Genomic DNA, 24,058 nt, shown 5'->3' with positions numbered 1-24,058 from the left:
ACTTGTAGCATTGACCATATGCATAAAAGCGATTTAAGCTGTAAGTTATAATTAGGGATAGAAACATTCCATTGTGGGAGACCTAGTCTAGGTAGATGGTAGATATAGAGGGGCCCATGAGCTTGGGTTCATGCAGAGTTGTTAGCTATAAATAGAGTAGAAAGTTCCCATTGCAGGAGAGCTGGTCCAGCTAGACAATAGACATTGTTGAGCTAAAAAATGCATTATGAACTGATTAGCTCATTTAAATAGCCCCCAAACAAAAATATTACCAAAGTGTCTTTAAATGACCGCTTTCCTAGAGACTGTTTGTGTCCCATAAGCCAAACTCTAATTTGGGAGGGTCCACTCATCAATTAATACACAAGCTGCCCACTATTCAGCCCATCCCTTGTTTTGCAGGTTATCCCTAGTTCATCATCACATGGCTGCCAGCTCCTCTTGCTGCTGCTGCCCACTCATTCCTCATCATCTCCAGCTGCTGTGATCATCCGAAGGCTATACACACACGTGTTTGATTCCAGCTGCTGTCACCATCATTCCAACCCTCTATTCAACTGTTGCAGCCATTGTTGTAGTGTTTCCAGCTGCTGCCTTGATCATTAGGACTTAATGGACTGCTGCATTTTGATCCCTACAGGCTGCCTTGCTGCTATTCTTCATCTAGAGCACTTTTCAGCTTTGGCCTGATTTGCGTTTGTATCTGCAGCAACAACAGGCCATCTTAACATTTCTAGCACTTTTCTTCATTAGCCTCTGCTCCAACTGATGGTTAGAGAACTTGGGACTTGTCTCCAAGGTGGATGACACACATCAACACCTCCCTCAGCCAGCTCTCACAAGAGCCACTGACTATTGTAAAGCTTTGCCTTTGAGCATCTTGTACATTCTTTCCTTCATTTACAACGTTCATTCATTCACTTTAGAGTTATCTTTCTTCTCTGCTTGTGTTTTTTGCATTTTGCATTTTTGTGTTTGTGTTTGAGTTCTCTATGTTCTAGTCATAGTCATATACTAGGTGTTTTCATATGGAAACCCTAGCATATCTCAATAGACATAGAAGGGCCCATGGGTTTGGTTTGATGTAGAGTCATCTTAAGGAGGGCCTTGGTAGTATAGGAAACCCAATCTATTCTCTCATGGACAACACCACATTGTTAGCTCTAGAGAGGTCTTATTTACCAAAAAGCAACACCAAGAGAAAGTAGGATTTGATCCAAGGAAATGAAGTGTTGTATCATTCTATGACCACTGCAAGAATCATCTACGCATGTATCTTGAAAAGAAGTTGCAATGATCAATTGGTGCTATGGAAAGAAAGTTCAATGACAGAGACTGCATTAACATTAGTAAGAACAATAATGCTAGAATGCTATTACTCAATAGAAGAATAACTGAAGTGCATTTGAACATGAATAATGAGAACATAAAAAAAGCCATGTAGTATTAAAGATTGTCAAGAATAAGCCTTATTGTCACTAGCATTGTCCTTTATACAAGAACTATAGACAAAGAGAAAAATAGAGATTGATAGAAATAATGGTTACCATCACCAATACCGCCAATGATACAAAAATCGAGTCATCCATGACACAAGAACTAAAGATGAACAAAAGTAGTTGTCACAACTTGATTAAGTGTGAATCATTGTACACCACATAAAATGATAGTGCGCACCTCTCAATAGTGTATTGTGCGTATGACCTTGATCCCTTGGGTTTTAGTATGATTATAATTAAAGCTAGGTTAAGATGGCCCTTGCATTTTAATAGAGCTAGTAACTACAAATGGCTAAATAATGTTGAGCAAGTTAGTGCTTGTGGTTGTAAAGAAGCTAAATATAAACAACTCCAAGTAAACAATTCACATATAGCAGATAAACAAATATAACATGTGAGCTTTATTGTCAAAATTATTGTACAAACATGAATGCTCGGATTATGTGTCTAGGTCTTAAGAGTGAGGAAGATCAGACACTCAAAGCTAAGAGTTATTTATTGGACTAGTTAAATGACACGACTACAAAATTGAAGTATGAGTTCCTCTTCGTGATACTCAATTCTAAAGTTTTGAACATGTAATATGTTAAGCTTACTATCATGATTATAGGTTAAGCAAGTGGGAAGATGACTACCATATAGGAAGATGACTATCAATATGGCTTGTAAACTTCATTATCTATTTTCTTAGACTAGCTTTATTAGGAAGTTGATAAGATATGTTCTTTTGTACTAAATAGAGGTTTAAATTCGCAATCTTTTTATTGAGCTAAAACATGCTTTGCAGCTGATTAGCATCCTTAAATAGCCCCAAAACACTCTTAATTAATGAAAAACCCTAAAAAAGGGCGTGGCTCGAGAGAGTTTCAGTGGTCCCCCAAAAATCTAATTTTCTAGGGGCACCCTTCAACATCTATAAATAGGCAGGCAGCCCACCGTTCAGCCTCATTCTTTTTGTGCAAGTTTGTACCCTTGTGTGCAGTTTTCAGCCCATTAGCCTTCATCCACGTTGTGGTTCTACCTTCGCGACTACCGCCACTCCTTCCACAGCTCCTTTAGTGCTGTGTGGCACCTTCTTCCATATCTGTCGCCCTCCTTCTAGTGGCGTATGGCATCCCTGTCATCGCCAACTCCTCTTGTTGCTTGTGTTTAGACTCCACAATCCCTGGCGTCAGGTGGCAGCCCTTTCACATCTTCAGGTGACTTGCTGTTTGTGTCTGGCCTTCCCCTCACTTGGTGGCAGCTAGCATACTTCTCCATCCTTTTGGCGGCTCATCCTCTATTGCATTTGTAGCTTTTTGGTGTCGCCCACATCGTCAACCATCATCCTTTATAGTTGCCTCAGTCTTCTTACACTTTGATAACGAGTATTTGGTGTTTTTCTCACTTTGTCACTTCGATTGGTAGTCACAGCACTTGGAATTTGTCTGCGATGGACGTCACTCTCTTACACTCCATAGCTTTGTCCTTGGGCATTTTGTACACTCTTACATTTATTTACAACATTTGTTTACTTCACAGTTTTTAATCTCTATGCTTATCTTTGTGTTTAAGTTTTGAGTTTTGTGTTTGTGCTTTGCACTTAGGGTTTGAGTTTTGTTTGTCACTATTTGAGTTTGTGTTTCAGTCGTGGTCTTATATGCTATGTTTCTTTAGTGCAAACCCTAGTATATCTTCACATGGTATTAGAACCGGTGCTTTTCTCAAGAGTTATCTTGTGGTGATTGTGGAGGATAGTCTTCATGCGATTCACACACGACTCGATGTTGACTTATGTCTTAGGTATCTTCTTCTAGGGATCTTATGATGCCTTTTTAGGCTTCTCCATCATTGGAGGCTTTGAGAAGGCATTATGGTCTCGAGGAGGAGGTAGACACACCTTCACCTGTACCGTCTTCTTCTCCACATTTTAGTCACCTTACAAAGGAAGAGTTTGAAGAGTACTTGCGCATTACGTATAGTTTGGTTTATGCCCCTCCAATGAGTGCTACTACTACACTTGGACCAATTGGTGAGATTGGCCATCTCTCTAATCTTGGAGAAACCATGACATTTAGCGCGTCTGGTGATCCATCTTCTTAATCACAATGTCTTATGTCGGGTTTGTATAACTCTTTTGAGTCATATGAGGCAAAATTGAAAACCTTCTTTTGTTTCTTCTTTTGGTGTGTAGGATGTAGATGGTTTTTTGTTTGTTAACTTTAACAGAGGAGGCTCTTGAAGCAAATGCATTTCATTAGATATATCTCTCTACCATGTGTTTCATTTGAGTAAGTAAACAACACTTCTTGATTTCTTCCCAATCCACCACTATCTTATCCACATTTTGATCTACTTACATCTTCATTCCAAAACCTTGGATTACGCTAGGGGTCTAATCTTCAATCTTTGCTCAAAGTACTTCCGCTCAAAGCACACTAATGGTTGAATCTTCAATCTATGCTCCTAGCACTTTCTCTTTCTTTCTACCACAATCTACCTATCCTCAATTCACTACAGCTCATGGTGCATTGTTAGGGGTCATGCCACCCTTTAACATTGTACTTTCCACATACCTTCACTTAACCATATCCTTATACTTTGGGATGGCTATGATGGGCATCCCTCTCACTACTCCGGACACTCCCCCCCCCTCCCAACACAACCTTTCAGACACATCCATCCTTTGCTTATGGACTCTCCTCACACATCCCTTGGGTCACTCCTACGTAGGAATTTCCATTCTTTGCTCCATGTGTCCCAATTCCTCCACCCTTGGCTTCTCATTCGGTTACTATGCCCATACCTAGTCCATTAGTATCCACATTTGGAACCACTGTGCACACTTCTCGTATTGGGTACTCTAGGATTACTTCCCCAAGTGTACTCCACTACCCCACCCTATCTCCCCTATCCACCCTTCCCCAATTAAATACCTTCTCTATCTCTTAGCACTACCACTCCTATTGCAACAGCCAAGAATGTCTTCATGGATAAGACTCATTTTAATAGGTCGAATTTCATCACTTGGTCAAACTTCATGTAACAAGTGCTTGAATCTCAAGGACATTGGGATCTTGTTGTTGGTATTGAGCCTATGCTAGACCTTTGATTAGCTCACCTTGATCACATTCGTGAATGGAGAGCCCGCAATGCCACAACCAATGTTGAGTTAATGTAGGTGTTGCTTTTTGAGTTCCACTCTCAATTACAACATTTTCCTCTCGCATATAAGCTTCGGAGTCTTCTTATTGATTGCTATGCGGCACAAGATTGCACTCGGCATATCAATCTTAATTTTGAGCTTTAGGAGTTTTCTATTAAGAAATGGGATGATTTGAAAGTAAAATTGGATGAATATCGATGATTACTAGCTGAGTTTGCCACTATTGGCTCCTTGAAGTCAAATGATGATCAAGTCACGTTTTTCTTGGACAAGTTGCTCGACAAATACTTCCATTTTATCCAGCACATTATCTCACTATATAGATTGCGGATCTTCTACGAGTTTCAATGAGTTCTTGTGTTAAACAAGGTTGGATGATCAAGTCCACAAGAAAGCCTCTGTACATCCTTACTCAGAGCGGAGGGGGTTGGTTGCCTCTTCTGCATGAGGGAAAATCAAGAGTGGACCCAAAGAAACACAATCCCTTTGGCAACAAATTCCTAAGAAAAATAGGTTTTGCATACATTGCTAATGGTTAGGCCATGTGGACAAGGAGTGTCATACCAAGGCCCAGGGTCTTTTGCTTAGAAAAGCGCAACAGACTGCTGTGATTACATTCGCATTGGCTAGCTAGTCCAGTGGGGCTACGCCTCTTGCTGTGCTGCACCATTTGCTCCATCTGTTCCAGTGGCTATTGGACATGTGGCACGCAGACAGCCTTAACAACCTATATCTTTCACTATTGAAGGATTAGCTGATTGGTCTGCTAGTGACTCCTATTGCACTTTACGCATCCATTCCTAGGGCATCCACTGCACCTTCTAGGACCACTTTCTTACCTTGGCATATGCGATGGTATCTATCCTTAGCCTTTCCCTTTTTTAGACTTCGATTGCATACATACATACTCATTGCATTGCACTTTACTTTGCTTTTCTTTACTTTCAGTTTTGTTTTTTGCTCAAGATGGGAGATGAGGGCCATTTCTTTCATGGTTCCATCTACTTGGAGTTTTACTCTTTTACTAGTATGGAGACTTTCCCTCTCGTGGTGGATTGTGCAGCCTCTCTTGATGTTATCATGGCGGTGTCTTTTGTCATGAGGACATGTATTTTTCAAGCCTCACTTAACATGTGGATTTATTTTTTATCATATGGTTAAGTAAATGTTGTACATGTGAGGTGTAACTTGGGGTTAGAGTAAATTTACAATTTCGAGATCTGAGGAAATCACAGGACGTCAAAGCAAAAGCTGTTATGAGTTATGCCACACAGGTACTTGGTGGTATCTAGTGCCAGTTGTTGACCTAGGTTATTCATTTGGCCATAAGTATTAATTGGTGACGCTAGAGAAGTGGCGTTTAATGGTAATGGCAATCTGATGGTTAAAATGTCAAAATGAAACAGAGATACTCAGGAAGTTGCCTAGCCAATTTAATTATTGGCCAGGTGATTATTTTTCTAGGCATTGAAATAATTATTAGATTAGTTTTTAGTATTTAAAGACTAAAAATTAATATTTAATTATAGGTAATGCTAGAAAAACCATTTGGCAAGGCTGTCACTTGTAAAAAAGGCCCACGTAAGATTGAAAAATGTATTTAGAGGGTAGAGAGAGGCGTTTTTAGTGCATTTAGCTTGCAAGAGAGAGAGAGGAGATGCTGTTGGTCTAATCTATAGCCATTGGAGGACCTTTTGAGGCAGCCAAGGACAGGAGAAAACCAATCAATAACAAGTGACAATATCTACAGGCTGTTGAGATAGGGCAGCAGTAGTAATTGACTGATTTTCTTTAGTTCTTTGTGAAGAAAGTCTGAGTTTTTCTCTCTTCTCAATATTCTCTCTCATTTCCTAGCCTTTCTACAACCTTGCTTCGAAGATTACAACATTGAGATCACTAGAGGCTAAGAAGTTTCAGATTTCTTTGTTGTAATTCCTAATCTGCAGTAGAAATCAAGGTTGAACAATAGCTTCGGGAGCATGCTAGAAATTGGAAACTCCAAGTCCAAGTCTTGGATTCAACACGAGTGAAGTTATTTTCAATCAAATTCAAGTGGAGGGACTGACAAATCAATGAATTTGGGGTATTTTCCATGTCCATCAAAGTGAGTGAAGACCAATTGACTGCTTGAATCAAGGGGCAAAGCAAATTGAAGACTTGCTGTCATCAGGACATGTATTTTGGAAACCTCACTTAACATGTTGATTAATTTTTAATCACATGGTTAAGTTAATGTTGCACATATAAGGTGTAACTAGGGTCAGAGTAAATTTACAAACTCGAGACCTGAGGAAATCATGGGATGTCAAAGGCAAAAGTTGCTATAAATTATGCCACACAGGTGCTTGGTGGTATTTGGTGTCAGTTGTTGGCCTAGGTCATTCATTTGACCATAAGTGTCAGTTGGTAACACTAGAGAAGTGGTGTTTAATGGTACCAAATGTCAATTTGATGGTCAAAGATGACGCAGAGACACTCGGAAATGAAAGTTGTCTAGCCGATTTAATTATTGGCGAGCTAGATTACTTTTTTGGGTACTAAAATAATTATTAGATTAATTTTTAGTATTTAAAGATTAAAAAGTAATATTTAATTATGGATAATGTTGGAGAAACCATTTGGAAAGACTGCCACTTGTAAAAAATGCTCATGTAAGATTGAAAAATGTCTTTAGAGTCTGAAGAGAGGTATTTTTTAGTGTATTTAGCCTGCAAAAGAGAGGGAGGAGATGTTGGTTTGATCTGAAGCCATTGGAGGACATTCTAAGGCAGCCAGGGGCTGGAGAAGACCAATCAATAGCAGGTGGTAGCATTTGCAGGTTGTTGAGATAGGGTAGCAACAATGAATGAGTGACTTTCTTCGGTTCTTCACGAAGAAAGTCTGAATTTTCTCTCTCCTCAACATTCTCTCTAGTCTCCTAGCCTTTCTAGAGCCTCGCTACAAAGATTACAACATTGAGATTGCCAGAGGCTAAGAAATTTCAGATTTCTTTGCTGGAAACCCTAGTTTGCAAGCAAAAATTGGGGTTTAGCAGCAGCTTCGGGAAGTGTGCCAAAAATTAAAAGCTCCAAGACTTGGATTCAATAGGGCTTAAGCTGTTTTCAGTCAAATTCAAGTGGAGGGACCAGCAAATCAATGAATTGGGGGCATTTTTCATCTCCATCAAAGTGTATGAAGGCCAATTGACTGCGTGAATCAAGGGGAAAATCAGATTTAAGACTTGTTGGTCATTTCGGACAACAAGGGATTACCAAAAGGGATGTGGAAAATCCCATTGTACAACAACTTCTTCTTCAATTAAGTTAAAGAAATACCGAAAGGGGCGCTAATTTTAGGGCCAACAGGGTGTCCATTATCCAAGATTGTAAGTTAATTTGCATTTCTCAGTTTTGTAATAAATGTTGCTGGTGTAACTAGGTTGTAATTAGGGAATTACCACCCATCCATGGAAGGTTGGTTACATGGTTCCATTGCTGGGATACCACTCAATCCCTTGATTTAGTGGGCACTTGATTGCAAGTCGAAGCTTTGTGCTAATACTGATTTTACTCTCAATTGAGAAATTACAACAATATGTCTTCATATAGTGAGATGGACTCGAGTAGTGATGATGCCTCTCAGTATGAACATTCACATGGGAATGAAGGAAATGCAATGCCTGACCTTGGACAAAAGCTTAGACCATGGACAACAAGTTGAAAATGTTGCATTGGGCAAGATGCATGGCCTATGGGGTATAAGGAGGCCGATGACCAGCGAAGTGAAGAGGAATTTGATGACTTGTTCAAGAATTAGATGAAGACAACAACAAATCTCTTTGCTGAATTGGCAAAGGATCCTCAATTTATCTGATTTTTGAATGCTGTGAAAGATAGCAAAGACAAAAAGAAAAATATTTCTTCTACACCTTTGGGACAGTAAGGTGCACCGAAGATAATGCCAAACCCTTCATTTGAAGCTCCCAAAGATGTTTATGAAACAAAACAGTTGGTACCTATGGGGCAAGGAATGCAAATGCAAGGCCATCGTGGAAGTGCCAATCTAATGGATCTTAGACAGTCGGCGGGCGTGCATGCTATGATGGGGCAGCCAAGATATTTTGGTGGAAGTACAATTTCTCATGCTATGATTGGATATGGATTGCAATTGGGAATGTATGACACAAATCCCTATGGTATGCAACAACCAATGCATGGTGTGCAAGGCCCAATGTATTCGGGTATGGCTAGAAATATGCAAAACCCTATGTATGATAGCATTGGTTTGATGCATGGGGCACAAAGTAGCATGTTTGGTACTACATTTGCACCCTTGAATGCTTATGGGGATCAATGAATGAATGCTGGTCATGCAAATGCTCCGTTTGGCATTGGCTTTGATGTAAATTCAGCAAATGCATATTTTTTGCAGCAGCCAATGTATGACAACTTGACACCCAAAGGGGCACGTTTGGCATTGGCTTTGATGTAAGTTCAGCAAATGCACCCTTTTTGCAGCAGCCAATGTATGATAACTTGACACCCAAAGGGGCAGCAAAAGACTATGATGAAGGTGGAAAGGTAGTGAAGTTTGAGTCCTGATGAGGGTGGAAAAGTAGTGAAGTTTGAGTCCTTCAGTGGTGCACAAGATAGGCTGAAAGCTAACTTTCATTCTACAGTTTGAGGTAGTGTATTCAAGGGGGAACTTCACTTAGTCCTCAAAGATTTGAAAGGTAGCTACTTTCTTGAAAGGGAATGCACTACAGTGGTGGTCCACTCTCTTTATGAAAGGTAGAGCACCGTCAATGTGGGTACAATTCAACGAATGTTTGCATCGAATTGGTTGACAAGTACCTTTGAGGTGGGCATCATGATAGCTTGGAATAAGTTGGATGCTAAGGAATGTAAGAATTTGGAGCAATATAATAAGAAGTTTTGGGATGCATTGCTGCCTATTACTCCTTCATGAGCAAGTGGCAAAATATGTTGGTGGGCTGCCCAAAGGAATCAGGGATTTTTGCATTAAATCCACCATGTCTAGCATGTCTCAGCTCATAGAGATTGCTGCTGCTATAGCCAATGCTTTACTGCGTGGGAAGGATTTGGGCTTCCTAGATAGTGGGGAGAAGCCAAATAAAAAGTTGTTTAAGGTTGAGAAAAGAGGCAGATCTGAAAATCGGTCTGAAAAGAGGTCCAAACAAGAAAGAAAGGACTCGAAAACATAGGCACAACGTAGGAAATTGATGGCTGGAAATAAATGTTTTATTTGTGAACAAGAGGGTCACATTGCAAGGGATTGTCCCAATAGGCAGCAATCTGGAAAACTAGAAATCAGGGAGATTCTAAAAGAAAGAAGCCCAAAATATCAGTGGGATTGGTGTCCGATGTTGTTAGTGTAGCTAGCATTTAATGCTGGTTGGCTATCAATAAATGGATAAATCACCATCAAAATGACCACTAAAAAACATCGAGATAACTTAGGAATGCTTAGCACATCCCAGACTCACACATGACCTGATTAGATTGCTAACAATTGAAACGTTTCACTCCTAGCAGAACACGTCTCATGGTTACCATTACTTTAGTTGCTTGAGACATACATATACAATATCTCTTTTTTAAGCGATGGAGATTTTTTACTGAGTTGAGAGTGAATGCAACTGATAACACACACAAAGAGAGTAGAGAGCAGTAGAGAGGAGAGTGAGCACGACACTTGATGTTCGGTACAAAGACTTATGCACCACTTTTTAGGTTTTGATAGTATATATAAAGTACAAGAAGTGTAAGGGTGCATTCGCACTCGAACATGGTAAAAGGCACATCGAGCCTTTATTTCCAGCAACCTCCCACCTAAAGGCAACGTGCCTGAAGGGAGAGAGAAGAATTAGCTAAGTCTATGTATGTGCAAAGCTGAAATACATATATACTATCCAACCCCCATAATCTGGTGGCAATGAGCAAACCACTCGGCTAGGAGACCCTTCGTGAGAAGGCCTGTAGGATTATCATTTGCATGTATCTTGACAAGTTCAATGCCCTTGCTGTCAAGTACATCCCTAATAAAGTGATACTTCATCTGTATGTGCTTTGTGTTTGCATGAAAGATAGGGTTTTGTGCTAGCATGATAGCACTTTGACTGTCACAGTGGAGGATAGGAACCTTTGTAATACCAAGCTCTCTCACCAGACGTGAAAGCCATAAAGCCTCTTTGCATGCCTCCGTGGTAGCCACATATTCTGTCTCTGTAGTAGACAATGCAACACACTTTTGCAGCCTAGATATCCAAGATTGCTCCTCCTATGAACATGAACACATATCCTATCACGAGGACGTGAAAATTTGATGCTTTGCTTATGTTTAATTGACATTTGATTAAAGGATTAATCAAATGTGCAATTAAAAGATGCACATGTGAGGTGCAAGCTACTTTTTCACAGTTGAAGGCCGAAGGACCCTGTGAAAAAGATGGGTGTCAAAGGCAAAAGTTGTAACAAGTTACACTTATTAGATTCTAGGTGAATTTTGGTGTCAGTTTGCCTGCACCTAGGAACATTAATTGGCCATTAAGTGTCAGTGGTGACACTAGGGACTAAGCATTAATTAATGGATTAATGCTTGTCCAAGGGTCAATTAATGCATAGGACCACTTTGGGTTGCAAATGGCCTAGCCAATTAATTTTTGGATGGGCAAGGTAAATTTTTTGGGCATGGATTAAGGGTTGAATTAAATTTCAGAATTAATTAATTCTGAAAATTTAATTAAATGGCTGAAAATTGCTGAAAATGGATTAAGAAAGTTGCCACTTGGCAAAACTTTCCCATGCAAGTGGCAGAAAGGCTAAAGGGCTGAAGGGAGAGGGAAATCTTGTTTTTTCATTTTGGAGCTGTTGGATAGAGGTGTTGGACTATTGCTGCCAGCTTTTGGGGCCATTTCCCAGCCATTGGAGACCATTTTGGTGATGGAGATTGCATATTCTTGACCTTGGGAAGCTGACAATTGCTGCTGATGTACTTCCCCCTGAAGATCACAGTCTCTAATGCTCCTAGTGTTGTTGGTGCATCCGTTTGGGACTGGTACAGCAGGGCAGCAACTGATTTTGATTAGTTCTTTGTGACAAATCTCAAAATTTTCTCTCTTTACAGTATTCTCTCATCTCCTTCAGCCTATGCTCAGCCATTCTCAGCAATTCTCAGCCATTCGGAGGAGATCTCAGCCATTTTTGGTGGGCTGATCTGTAATTTCTGCAGTAAACCTTAATTTACAGCAGAAATTAGGGTTTAGCAGTCACCTTGGGATCTGTGCCAGAGATTGAATGCTCAAGGGACTGAAATCAGCAGTTGATAATTGAAGATTATCAAGGGAATTCAGGAGCCAGCCCATTCCAAATTGATTTGGGGCAGCATTTGGCCAGCCAAAGGTCAAATTGGAGAAGAAGTTATGGGTGAATCAGGGGGCAAATGACCCAAAAGGCTTGCTGGTCATTTATGACAGAAAGAGCAATTGGTTAGCAGGAGGAGATTGAAGAATCTCAAGTTGTACTCCTTCCAATTGAATGAAAGCTAAAGAAATACCGCAAGGGGTGCCAATTTTGGGGCCAAGAGGGTGTCTACTATCCAGGAATGTTATGGTAAAGTGTGTATTTTATTTTATGTGCATTTATTTATTGCTATAATTAACTCTTAAATTAGGTTATCACCACCCATTCCAAGAAGAAAGGCTGGTTTCATATCTTGAAGCAGACTTTTTGCAGTCAAGATGGCCAGCATAGTTTGCATTCATGAAATCCACAACAACTGACTTCTGCTTACTAAAACAGGTACTCAAATCCTTTGTGTCCTTAAGGTATCTCATGATACCCTTCATTGCTTCCCAATGCTTTTTACCGGGATATGCCATGTATTTGCTAACCACTCCCACCGCAAATGCAATGTCAGGACGTGTAGCAACCATAGCATACATCAAGCTACCAACAGCTGAAGCATAGGGTATCTTGGCCATTTCAGCCTTTCCATCATCAGATGTGGGGCTGCCATCTGCACTAAGCTTCAAGGAGTCCAAGGCATGAACATCCTTGCCTGCAATCAGCATGTCGTCCACATACAAAACCAAGAGAATAAAGCTGCCATCTGCTGCCTTCTTGGTGTATAAGCAATGATCAACTTGAGAACGATGAAATCCTTGAGATTGCATTAATGTATCAAATTTGTGATACCATTCTAGTGGTGCGTGCTTCAGCCCATACAAACTCTTGTGGAGTTTACATACCATGTGTTCTTTTCCCTTTGCAACAAAATCGTTAGGCTATTGCATATAGATCTCCTCATGCAGATCATCATGTAAGAAGGCGGTTTTTACATCCATCTGTATGAGTTCCATGTCCTCAGATGCAACCAAGCCCAAGATGGTTTGCAAAGTAGTCATTTTGATTACAGGAGAAAAGATTTCATCAAAATCAATTCCATGTTCATGCTTGTACCCTTTAGCAACCAAGCGTGCCTTGTACTTGGGCAAAGAACCAGAAGTGACTTTCATTTTGTAAACCCATTTGCAGGGTAGCACTTTTTGTCCTTTTGGCAAATGTACCAAATCCCAATTGCCATTCTTCATGAGGGATTCCATCTTTGATAGCATTGCTTTTTGCCATTTCTTACTATCGTGTCTGTCCATTGCTTCCTGGAAGCATGATGGTTCACCACAATCTGTTAACATGGCATAATCACCCACATAGTTTACACTAGGAACAAATCTATCTGGCTGTTTTTGCACTTTGGTGGACCTGCGGACCCAGTGGTCAAAATTTGCGGGCTGTTTAGCATGCAAATTTGCATTAACAGCTTGCTGTTCTGCAAGTTTAGCATGCTGTACAGCTGGTTCAGGTTGTTCCAAAGACACATGTTCTTGCTGAATTTGTGGGACATCATCCTACTGATCATTTTCAGCATCATTCCCTGCATTTTCAAGGACATTTACAGCAGGTATTTGCTGCTGTCTAACGGGCATTCTTTGTTGTCCTATTAGTATATCCTCCCAGAATACAACCCTTCTGACCTCCTCTGTTCTTTCGGGCTGTTTGTGCATGCGATCTTCCCAGAAGATGACATCATTGTTGCGTACTACTGATCCCATAATCGATACCTCATCTCACCTTCATCACTATATCCTAGGAAAATACATTTACAGGACTTTGGCTCAAGTTTGCTGCGTTCTTCCTTGTGAATGTGCACAAATGTCTCGCAGCCAAACACTCTTAAGTGAGCATATGAAGGTGGCTTGCCCGACTGCTCTTCTTGAGGGACTCCCCCCCCCCCCCCCAAAAGACCTGTTTGTGACCGATTAATCAAGTGTACGGTTATCATAACAGCCTTTGCCCAAAATCCATGGGGTAAAGCAGCATGTGACAGCATTGTACGAACCTTGTCTTGAATGGTCTTGTTCATACGCTTTGCAACACTATTTTGGGGGGATTATGAGGGGTAGTAAGCTCCCTTTTAATCCCTTTGTTTTCACAAAAGTCTTGAAAGGCTTTGGACACATATTTCCCACTATTGTCAGAGCGAAGGCATTTTAATGTCTTGTTGGTTTGATTTTCAGCAAATGCCACGAATTTTTTAAAATTTATCCAAGGCTTCGTCTTTTCTACGGATTGGATAAACCGAGACTTTGAGTGTGGCATCGTTGACAAAGGTAATGAAATACTTCTTCCCTCCTAAAGATAATCTTGACATTTGGCAAACATCTAAATGTACCAACTCTAAGGGTGAAGACTTTAGAGAAAGGGATTTTTTATGTGACTTTTGAGCATGTTTGCCATAAATACAATGATCGCATTGTTCAAAATCAACATACCTCAAAGATAGTAAATAACCCAAACGAGAGATCACTTTCATTCCAGATTGACTCATGTGTTCCAACCGGCTATGCCACAAGGAAACACTTGGCTACTCAGTTATGGCGACTACATGATCATGCACACTAGATACATGCAAAGGATACAATGTATCACTTTTGGACCCCTTGGCAACAATGCGAGAACCCTACAGATTTTTCATCTACTATCTCCAAAGGTGGTGTGATAGCCTTCATCATCTAGTTGCCATGTGCTTATCAAGATCTTCTTGAGCTAAGGTACATGTCTCACATTATGCAAAATAAACACTGAGCCATAGTGAAATTCCAGTTTCACACTGCCAATGCTTGCAATTTTACACGTATAGTTATCCCCCAAGTGGACAACACCATGTACACCACCATTGTAGTCAGAGAACTACTCATGATGTGGTGTGACATGAAAGGACGCACCTGAATTAAGTATTCAAGTGTGCATATCATCCTCAAAATCTGCAATCAATGCATGTGCACTCAAAGAAGAAGAAATAAGTACATCACCATCACTGTCATTATCATGAGTGACTACATTAACCTCTTCTATTTTCACATCGCTCTTTTTGGCAGGCTGGTTGTCCTTGTTTTTAGCCTTGCTGGCTTCAGTGTTTTTGTTTTTGCCCTTCTCTTTCTTCAATTGAAAGCGATCCCATTTGCAGTGCCCTTTTTTGCTACAATGATGGCACTCCATATTTTTTCCACAAGATTTACTGCGTGCTCTGTTTTCAAAACTGCCTCGTGCTGAAATCTGCCTCTCTAGTGTGTAATGGATTTGAAGACTTGTTTGCTGAGTTATTTTGCCTATTGAGTTCTTCCATCAACAAAGAAATCTCCACATCAGAGTATAACAATTGAGCATTCGAATTACTCAAAGTTGTCCTGAAAGTATCCCAACTTTCAAGCAAAGTGTATAGCAAGAAAGTAGCTTTGAACTCCTCATCAACATGGAAATCCAAAGCAATCAACTGACTAAAAATTGAGTTAAACTCATTCAAATGTACAGACATGGCTGTATTCTCTTTCATGCGAAAGTCCATCAAATTTTTCAGCCAATAGACCTTGTTGGCTGCACTTTTCTAAGCATACAATTCTTCAAGCCTTTGCCACATTGCATATGCTGAATTCAGCTTCTCAATGTTAAAGAGCAAGTTGTCTGAAACTGAGAGCTCAATGGTAGAGCAAGCAAGCTCGCCTAAGCCATCCCACTCGTCTTGTTCAATGTTTGTTAGTTTGATTCCCTTTGTTTTGATGGGCTTTGCATGTTTCTTCTGCACCAAGATGTTGTAGCATTATTTTTGCCAAATTGCAAAATTATGTGCACCCTCAAGCTTCTTAATGTGCAAAAGATTACTGTTGTCACTGTTTCTAGCCATAATTTGCAGTCCCAAATTGACTAATCAATCACACCAAAGGCAAGCCCAAATGTGACACAAGTAACCACGGTATACTAAAGTACCAACCAACAATGAAAATCCCAATATTGTCTTTTGTTGCACTCCTCAAGCAATTTCTGACACATTTAGAGACCAAGCCACTAGTTACATGTGAAATCCCCAAATTTTCATTGGGATTTCTGCTCCAAAGGCATTCTCGGGCACAAATTTGACAATTTTGATCAAAAGCCCCAAAATTTTAGAGGATAATCTGTTTAGATTGCATCAACACACGTATTCAAGTGCATATACCAAGCAATTCTTGCACAAATTTATGAAATTCTGCAAAATCCATAATTTTCTCGGGTTTGGTGTGCATGAATTTTAGTGAAATTGAAAAAATTTCACTAAAATGTGGAAAGCCCCAAAATTTCACAGGCAAATGTGCACCGATTTTGCAATTTGTGAGTTAGATTGTCTAGTTCTACATTAAAGTCCCCAAATCTGGAAAAAGCCCCAAATTTTCAGGTCAAGCTTGCACACTGTGCATGTGTGCGCAAACACCCAGTTGTGGGAGGGGAACAAATTTGAAATAATTTAAAAAAAAGGATAGCGTTGACTATCGAATCGGATTCGTGACCTATTTGGTCACAGGTGACCTATTGAACAGGTCACCGCCCGTTCCGTGAGCTCGTCTTGTCCATGCTGAGCCTGTATTGTGTCGCTGAGCCTGGTTGCATGTCGTGTGAGCAAGCGTTGACAAAGCTGCCGCTCGTCCCCTGCTCACTATACCTGTTGGTCCGACTGCATCTCATGTACATGTTGAACTTTGACAACTGCTGCTAACACCTCTCACTTGAGGCCGCCTGACTAGCATGTCCAACTTCGAGAAGCGTGAACTCCTTGAGCTTTGATGCCAGTTTGATGGAGATTTTTTATTGAGTTGAGAGTGAATGGGACTAATAACACACATAGAGAGAGTAGAGAGCAGTAGAGAGAAGAGTGAGCACGACACTTGATGTTCGGTACAAAGACTAGTGTACCACTTTTTAGGTTTTGATAATATATATAAAGTACAAGAAGTGTAAGGGTGCATTCACACCTAAACATGGTAAAAGACACGGTGAGCCTTTATTCCCAATATTAAGAAGAGGACCAAGAGTTTTGAATGAAGAAGATAGATTTGGTCTTCGTGTTAATGTAATCTAGTTCCAGACTTAAAAAGTCTAGGAAACGTCCTTAAGGTCTACTTGGGTGCATATTTGCAAATCTATGCACTACTTATTTTCGGATCTACCAAACTTGACAAAAGCGAAACCCAAGTCTACATGGCATGCAATGGATGCATTCCAAAATTTTTAAATAAAATAATATCTTTACTTTTGCCATGAAGACATATAATTTTGCAAGCCTCGCTTAACATGTGGATTAATTTTTAATCACATGTTTAAGTAAATGTTGCATATGTGAGGTGCAATTGAGGTTAGTGCAAATTAATGAGCTTGAGACTCTAGGGAATCAATGGATGTTAAAGGCACAAGTTGTAGTTAGTTAAGTTGCACAAATACTAGGTAGTACCTAGTGTCAGTTATTGACCTAATTAATTTATTTGGCCATAAGTGTTAGTTGTGGTGACACTAGAGATGTGGCGTTTAATGGTACTTAACATTGATCTAATAGTCAAAAATTGCATATGGATACTTAGAAGATAAAGTGGCCTAGTCAATTCAATTATTGGCTGGTCAAACTATTTTTTTGGGCACCAAAATAAATATTATATTAATTCTCAGCAATTTTAGATTAGAAATTACTATAATAATGTGGATAATGTTGAAAATTCAGTTTAGAAGGCTGCCACTTGGCAAAACTTGCCCATGCAAGTTTGGGAAAGTTGAATTGGCACTGAAGGGAGAAGTTTTTTTTTTGTGCATTTTTTCTCAGCCAGTAGAGACCATTTTGGTGAAGACGGTTGCATATTCTTGACTAGGGGAAGTTGATGATTGCTGCTAATGCAGTTTTCCTTGAAGTTTACAGCTTTTGATGCTCGCTTTGCTATTGGTGAATCCATTTGGGGTTGGAAAACTGGGTCAGCAGCTTTTCACTAAATTCTTGCGACAAATCTCTGAATTTTCTCTTTCTACAACATTCTCTCTCTTTCCAACCATTTCTTGACTTTGCTCCAAGTTTTACAACAATCCAGCCTTTGGAGGTGGAGATTTTGGGTGAATCTCTTCTGTAAACCCTAATTGCAGCGGATATTAGGGTTTAGTAGCTGGGTTGAGAAGCATGCCAAACATTGAAGACTCCAAGACCCAAATTATTCAGGGTTGAAGGTGATTTTCGGCTAAAATCAGGTGGAGGACCAGGTGGCCATCAAATTCGGGACATTTTCACTCTTCTTGAAGTGGGCGAAGGCCAATTGATTGCCCGAATTAAAGGGCAAATCAGATTGAAGACTTGCTCGTCACTTTGGATAGTAAGGGCAGTTTGGATTGCGAAGGGGATTGAGAGAATCCCATTGTAAATCAACTTCTACGTCAATAAAGCTACAAAAATACCGAAAGGGGTCCTAGTTTTGGGGCCAACCAGGTGTCCATTGTCCAAAGGTTAGTAGGTAAATTTGTATTTTTTAGTTTTGCAATAAATGCTTGGTGTTGTAATCATGTTGTAATCAAGGAATTACCACCCATCCATTGAAGGAAGGCTGGTTTCAACTTTTCTTTCCTTTTTTAAAAGGTTCATCTCTCCCTCTCTTTTTCTTCCCCTTGAGTTTGCATGTGGGCCACCTATTGTAAACGCCCCGATCAACGTAGTATGCTTAACAATTATGATATTCGCTTGTTTTCGAGATTTAATATGAAAGAGACTGAACACTTAAAGCTGAAAATGAAAATTACTCACAAAATTACAGCCATGAAAATGTAAAGGTAACGGAGACAAGATTGAGGGTTGAAGATGGGCAAACCATCCCCCCCCCCCGGCCGAAGGAATGTATTTCTGCTCAACCCAAGTCCCTTAGGGAAGAGCTCAGTTACAATCAACCTGAGAGTGAGGAGAAGTAATTCTCACTCTCACAAGATTATGCAAAGATGTACAAACACACATGCATTATCTATTATGCAATGATAAGAACTGATTTCTTTACAGTATGAGAGAAGAAAGAGGGGAAATCAGCCTTTCTCCATCGTTGATCAGCAGTACATGGGTAGGGCTTGCTTCTTGTTGCTAAAATGGAAGAAAGAGCTCGAGAAGGAGGTGCTGTAATGAATTTACAGGCTTGCTGTCCTGTAAAACAGCAGTGATAGAAGAGGGAATATGGAGGAATTTGATAATGGAGAAGTGGGGGATGATGATGGGGATGGATGGGGCCAGTTTCTGGCTATCTGTGGGTGCTGTACATGAGTTTACAGCAAAGAAAAATGATGCTGAATGAAGAAAAACGAGCTCTTATTTATAGGAGAGGGAAGAGCTAGTACAAAAGGGAAAAGTGGAGTAGCATAAGACAAGTAGTGTCCAGCCACATGTCATGAGATGTGACAAGTGGTGGGACACTTGGAAACTTGTGTGACAAGTGTCTTGACACGTCTCTTCTCTATGGCCTTCCTTTTTGGGCTGAATATTGTCAAGAATAGAAACAACCAAATTTAGTAAGCACAGTCAGAGTACAGAATTTACTATTTTTAGAATGACATCCTTATTTTTTAGAACTAGCATTTTTAGGCTAATTCGAGGATCCTAAAATTTAGGGACATCCTAAAATTTAGGGACCCCCCAATATGGGTGTCATATGAAAGCTTTCTCCGTGTACATCGCAAAAACGGTATCAGAATCTTCATGTGACTTTCCTATGCAAAGAAATGTGCATTTCAAGCTTTCAGCCCACACATGCACATTGTACAAGCATTTCATAATCATGCCATCTTGTTGATTGTAACTATCTGTTCTGGCAGATATAGCCCACACTTCAAGGCATCAATCCTTTCTGTGTGCAAGTCTAACCCTGATATGCGTGAGTTTTGGTCACAGGCGCCCAATCGGGCCATATAGGTGGAAGTGTGAACTATCTTCACTCTAACCCACCGCGTGGGTCCACCATAACCTGTGACCACTCATCAGTGGCCAGCTCCAATGCACTTTTCTTTATATCTAATTAGTGCAAAGGAAACAAATTTAATAAATCATTATATAGACAAATTAATGAAAAAGGATACAAATTCTGTTTCTATAGAGTTGTAATAGCCCTCTGGCTTTTATTCAGTTGTCCTCAGCTGAAAAGCTTCTTGATATGGCTGAAGAATGTCTGGGTAATCCTTCCTGAATTTTTCATCTACCCACTGTGCATCTGTTGTGGGTAGATTCTTGAATTTTAGTAAGAATTTTCGTGTCACAAGGCCACTTCTCGTGGTTCGATCCTTGTGAAACAAAATCTGTTCAGGTTCCAAGAGTTGCTCTGTTTCTTCAACTTCTAGGGGATCTTCAGTAATGGGTTCCTTTGGTTCTGGTCCTATGTATAAGGTTTTAGCAAACTTACATGAAAAGCATTGTGTATTTTCCCATGAGCAGGAAGCTCAAGTCGATAAGAAACTTCATTTATTTTCTCAATCACTTTGAAGGGTCCAAAGTATCTACTGGAGAGCTTTGGAAAAGATGAATTTTGACCGGAACCTTGTTTAAGCCTACTTTTATCAAACTTTAGCAAGACATATTGACCTTTTTAAAAAGCCAAAGGTATTCTTCGTTTATCTGCTTGCTTCTTTTGTCGCTCTTCGGTAACTTTGATAGTGGCTCGAACTTGATCCATTGTTGTTTTTAAATCTGAAGTAAACTCATCAGTAGCAAAAATCTTATCTTTAGTGCAAATAAGTGGAGGAAAAATCACTTCACCCTGTACTATTTCATTTGGAGCTTTCCTTGTGGATGAGTGCACAGTATTGTTGTAAGCAAACTCCAATAATGGAAGATATTTCTCCCATTGTGACTTATGTTCACTAACATAAGCTTTCAACATATCCAAAAGAGTGAGATTCATCACCTTTGTTTGGCCGTCAGTTTGAGGATGAAAAGCTTAGGAAAACTTTAAAGTGGTTCCCAAATTCTCAAATAAAGCACGCCAAAAGTTACTTGTGAATTTGGAGTCTCTATCTGAAATGATCTCAGAAGGCATACTATGTAATCTGAAGATATGTTGAATGAAAAGTCTTGTAGCTTGTGCGGATTTCAATGTTTTATGACATGGAATAAAATGTGATTGCTTGCTGAATCGATCAATTATGACCCAAATCATATCATTACCTTGAGGTGTTCTTGGAATACCTGAGATGAAATCCATTTTGATAGATTCCCATGGATCTTTGGGCACTGGAAGAGGTTGCAATAATCCTAGAGTCTTCTGCCTATCATACTTGGATTTTTGGCATACTAGACAAGCCTCAATGAAGTTATGTGTATCTCTTCGTAATGTTGGCCAATAAAAGTAGCGCTCCATTGCACTTAAGAGTGGCTGCTCTCCCTCTATGCCCTGCACAAGGGGGTTCATGATTTTCTTTAAGCACCTTTTGTCGAATAGGAAGAGTGACACAAAGGCGATTGTTCATGAGAAGGTAACCGTCTTTGATGGAATAATCTGGATGAGAACTTGCTTGCTGTAAATTTGACCAAATTGCTGCAAAATCAATATTTTCATCATAAGTATTCTTCATCGTTTGAAAATCTTCATGATGAGCCACTATAGCAATGCGAGGCACTCTAGAAAGTGCATCAGCAACTACATTTTGTTTCCTTGGAGTGTACATAATTTGAAAATAAAACATAGACAAGAAATTTTTCCATTTTGCATGTTTCTCCTGCAAATGCTTTTGAGTCTTAAAATACTTAAGCTCTGATGATCAGTTTTAATAAGGAATTCATTGCCTAAAATATAATGTTTCCATATCTTTAAAGCATGAACCACTGCTAAGAGCTCCTTTTCATAAATGTTATACATTTTCTCCACATCATTTAGACGGCAGCTTTCAAAGGCTACGGCATGGCCTTCTTGATTTAGCACTGCACCAATACAATCACCGCAAGCATCTGCTTCCACCACAAATGGTTTTACCAAATCTGGAATGATAAGAACAGGTCCAGAAGTAAGAGTTGTTTTTAGCCTTGTGAAGGCTGCCTTCTCTTTTTCCTTCCATTGGAAAGAGGTCTTCTTCTTTGTAAGATCATGAAGTGGAGAAGCCATATGTGCAAAATGCTTGATGAAGCGGCGGTAATAAGAGCATAAGCCAAGAAATGACGCACCTCATGTACATCATGAAGATGAGGCCATTCTTGGATTATCTTGATCTTTTCAGGATCCTTCTGAATCCCTTCAGAAGAGATGACATGCCCAAGGCAATTTATTTTATGTATGAAAAATTCACTCTTTTTACCATTTACCAAGAGTTGATTTTGTTAAAGTAATTGAGAACAATCTCCAAGTGCTGATGATGCTTCTCTTTATTCTTGCTAAAGATAAGAATATCATCAAAGAAAGTACCGACATATTGTCGATGCTCTCTAAAGATGCGCTCCATCATTCGATTAAAGGTGGCTGGTGCATTGGTTAATCCAAAAAGAACCACCAAGAATTCATAAAGACCGTATGAAGTGCGGAAAGCAATTTTGTGTACATCTTGTGATATTACCCTAATTTGATGATAACCACTCTTTAGATCAATGCGGTTGAAAACCTTTAAGTCTCCTAGACGATCCAAAATGTCGTCAATTCTAGGAATAGGAAACCGATTATTCACAGTGATTTTATTGAGGACTTGATAATCAATGCATATTCTTAATGTGCCATCTTTCTTTTGAACAAGAAGAACCAGTGAACAAAATGGTGAGCTACTTGGCCTAATTAGCCCACGGTTGAGTAGGTCTTCGACTTGCTTTCTGATTTCTTCTTGTTGAGGACAACTCACACGGTATGGTGCTATATTAGGAGGAGAACTGCCCGGAATAATATCAATATGATGGTCTTCTGGCCTTTTTGGGGGAAGCTGATAAGGAAGATCTTCCGAAAAACAATCTTTATACTTTTCCAAGAGCTGAAGTCGCTCTTGGTTTTCAGCATTCATATTATCTTTTACATCAGTGACATAAAGCAAAGAACATTAAACACAATCCTTAATTACTCTAGAGACTTGCACATTGCTTACCATAGGTATGGTGTCTCCAGAAACTCCAGCTTGGATCTCGTACTTCTTGCCTTTGTTGGTGAGTTCTACCTTATTTTTTTGAGAGAAGATGGTTAAATCTACTCTCCAGGGCATGCCAAGAATCACATCGCAACCATCAAGGTCTCCGATACAGAAGGTATCTTTGTCACTGTAGCCTTGAAATTGAAATTTGAGCTTGCCAATGTAGGGTGTCACAGTTTTCATTGTGTCACCTTCATCGGCATTTAAAGCTTGGCGAATTTCTGCCGGAGTGTCCATCTCTTCATTCTTTAATCCAAGTTCTTTAGCTAATTGCAAGGAAATGACATTTTCATTCGCCACAAGATCTATCAAGAATAGTGCTTGCTTACCTTGCAACTGTCCCCAAGCTTTTAATAATTTGCGCATCTCTGGAGTGTGAGTTGTGTTTGCAACTACATCACTGATAGCATTGATTTTCACTGGCGACTTAGGCTTGTTGTCAGAAACCTTGCTTTGTTCTTTGTTTGGACATTGCTTCTCTATGTGGCCTGTTTGTCCACATTTAAAGCACTTTCCTTCTTTCATGAAGCGTTGCTTTTCTTCTTCGGAAAGTTGCTTTGCTTGTGGGTATAGATTGGAGCGAAATTGAGGAGCATTAGAAGGTGCATAGGGCTTCATCTTCTTTTGATTTGATGGCTGCTTTTGCCGCTGTTTTTGTCCTTCATTTGGGGCTGAATACTCCTCATCATCAGCTACTCTCTTGTTATCATTCTTTTGGAATGATTTGTTGCCATTGTGCTCCATTTCCCATGTCTCAGCATGGTCAATGAGTTCCTTGAGACTAGAACAATGATAATGATTAAGAGCAGTACAAAGTTTAAAATGCAAACCTCCTTGAAACTTCCTAAGCTTTTCCGAACTACTGATCTTCTTGAAATGTTGGACCTTCAAAAGTAGCTCTCAAAATCTCTTGATATAGTCACCAAGTGACACATTTTTCCTTTGCCAAA

General features: G+C 39.8%; 1 protein-coding gene across 6 annotated transcripts in view; it reads left to right on the top strand.

The window, feature by feature from the left end:
* The window catches only part of LOC148015542 (uncharacterized), a 38,202-nt gene that overhangs the window by 1,399 nt on the left and 12,745 nt on the right, over positions 1-24,058 (top strand). The window lies entirely within an intron of this gene.

The sequence above is a fragment of the Lygodium microphyllum genome, chromosome 24, assembly GCF_053477565.2.
Source record: "Lygodium microphyllum isolate KBCC chromosome 24, Lygodium_microphyllum_v1.1.10, whole genome shotgun sequence".
Taxonomy (NCBI): Eukaryota; Viridiplantae; Streptophyta; class Polypodiopsida; order Schizaeales; family Lygodiaceae; genus Lygodium; species Lygodium microphyllum.
The sequence above is the reverse complement of the archived record's forward strand: the minus strand, read 5'-3'. Positions and strand labels throughout refer to the sequence as shown.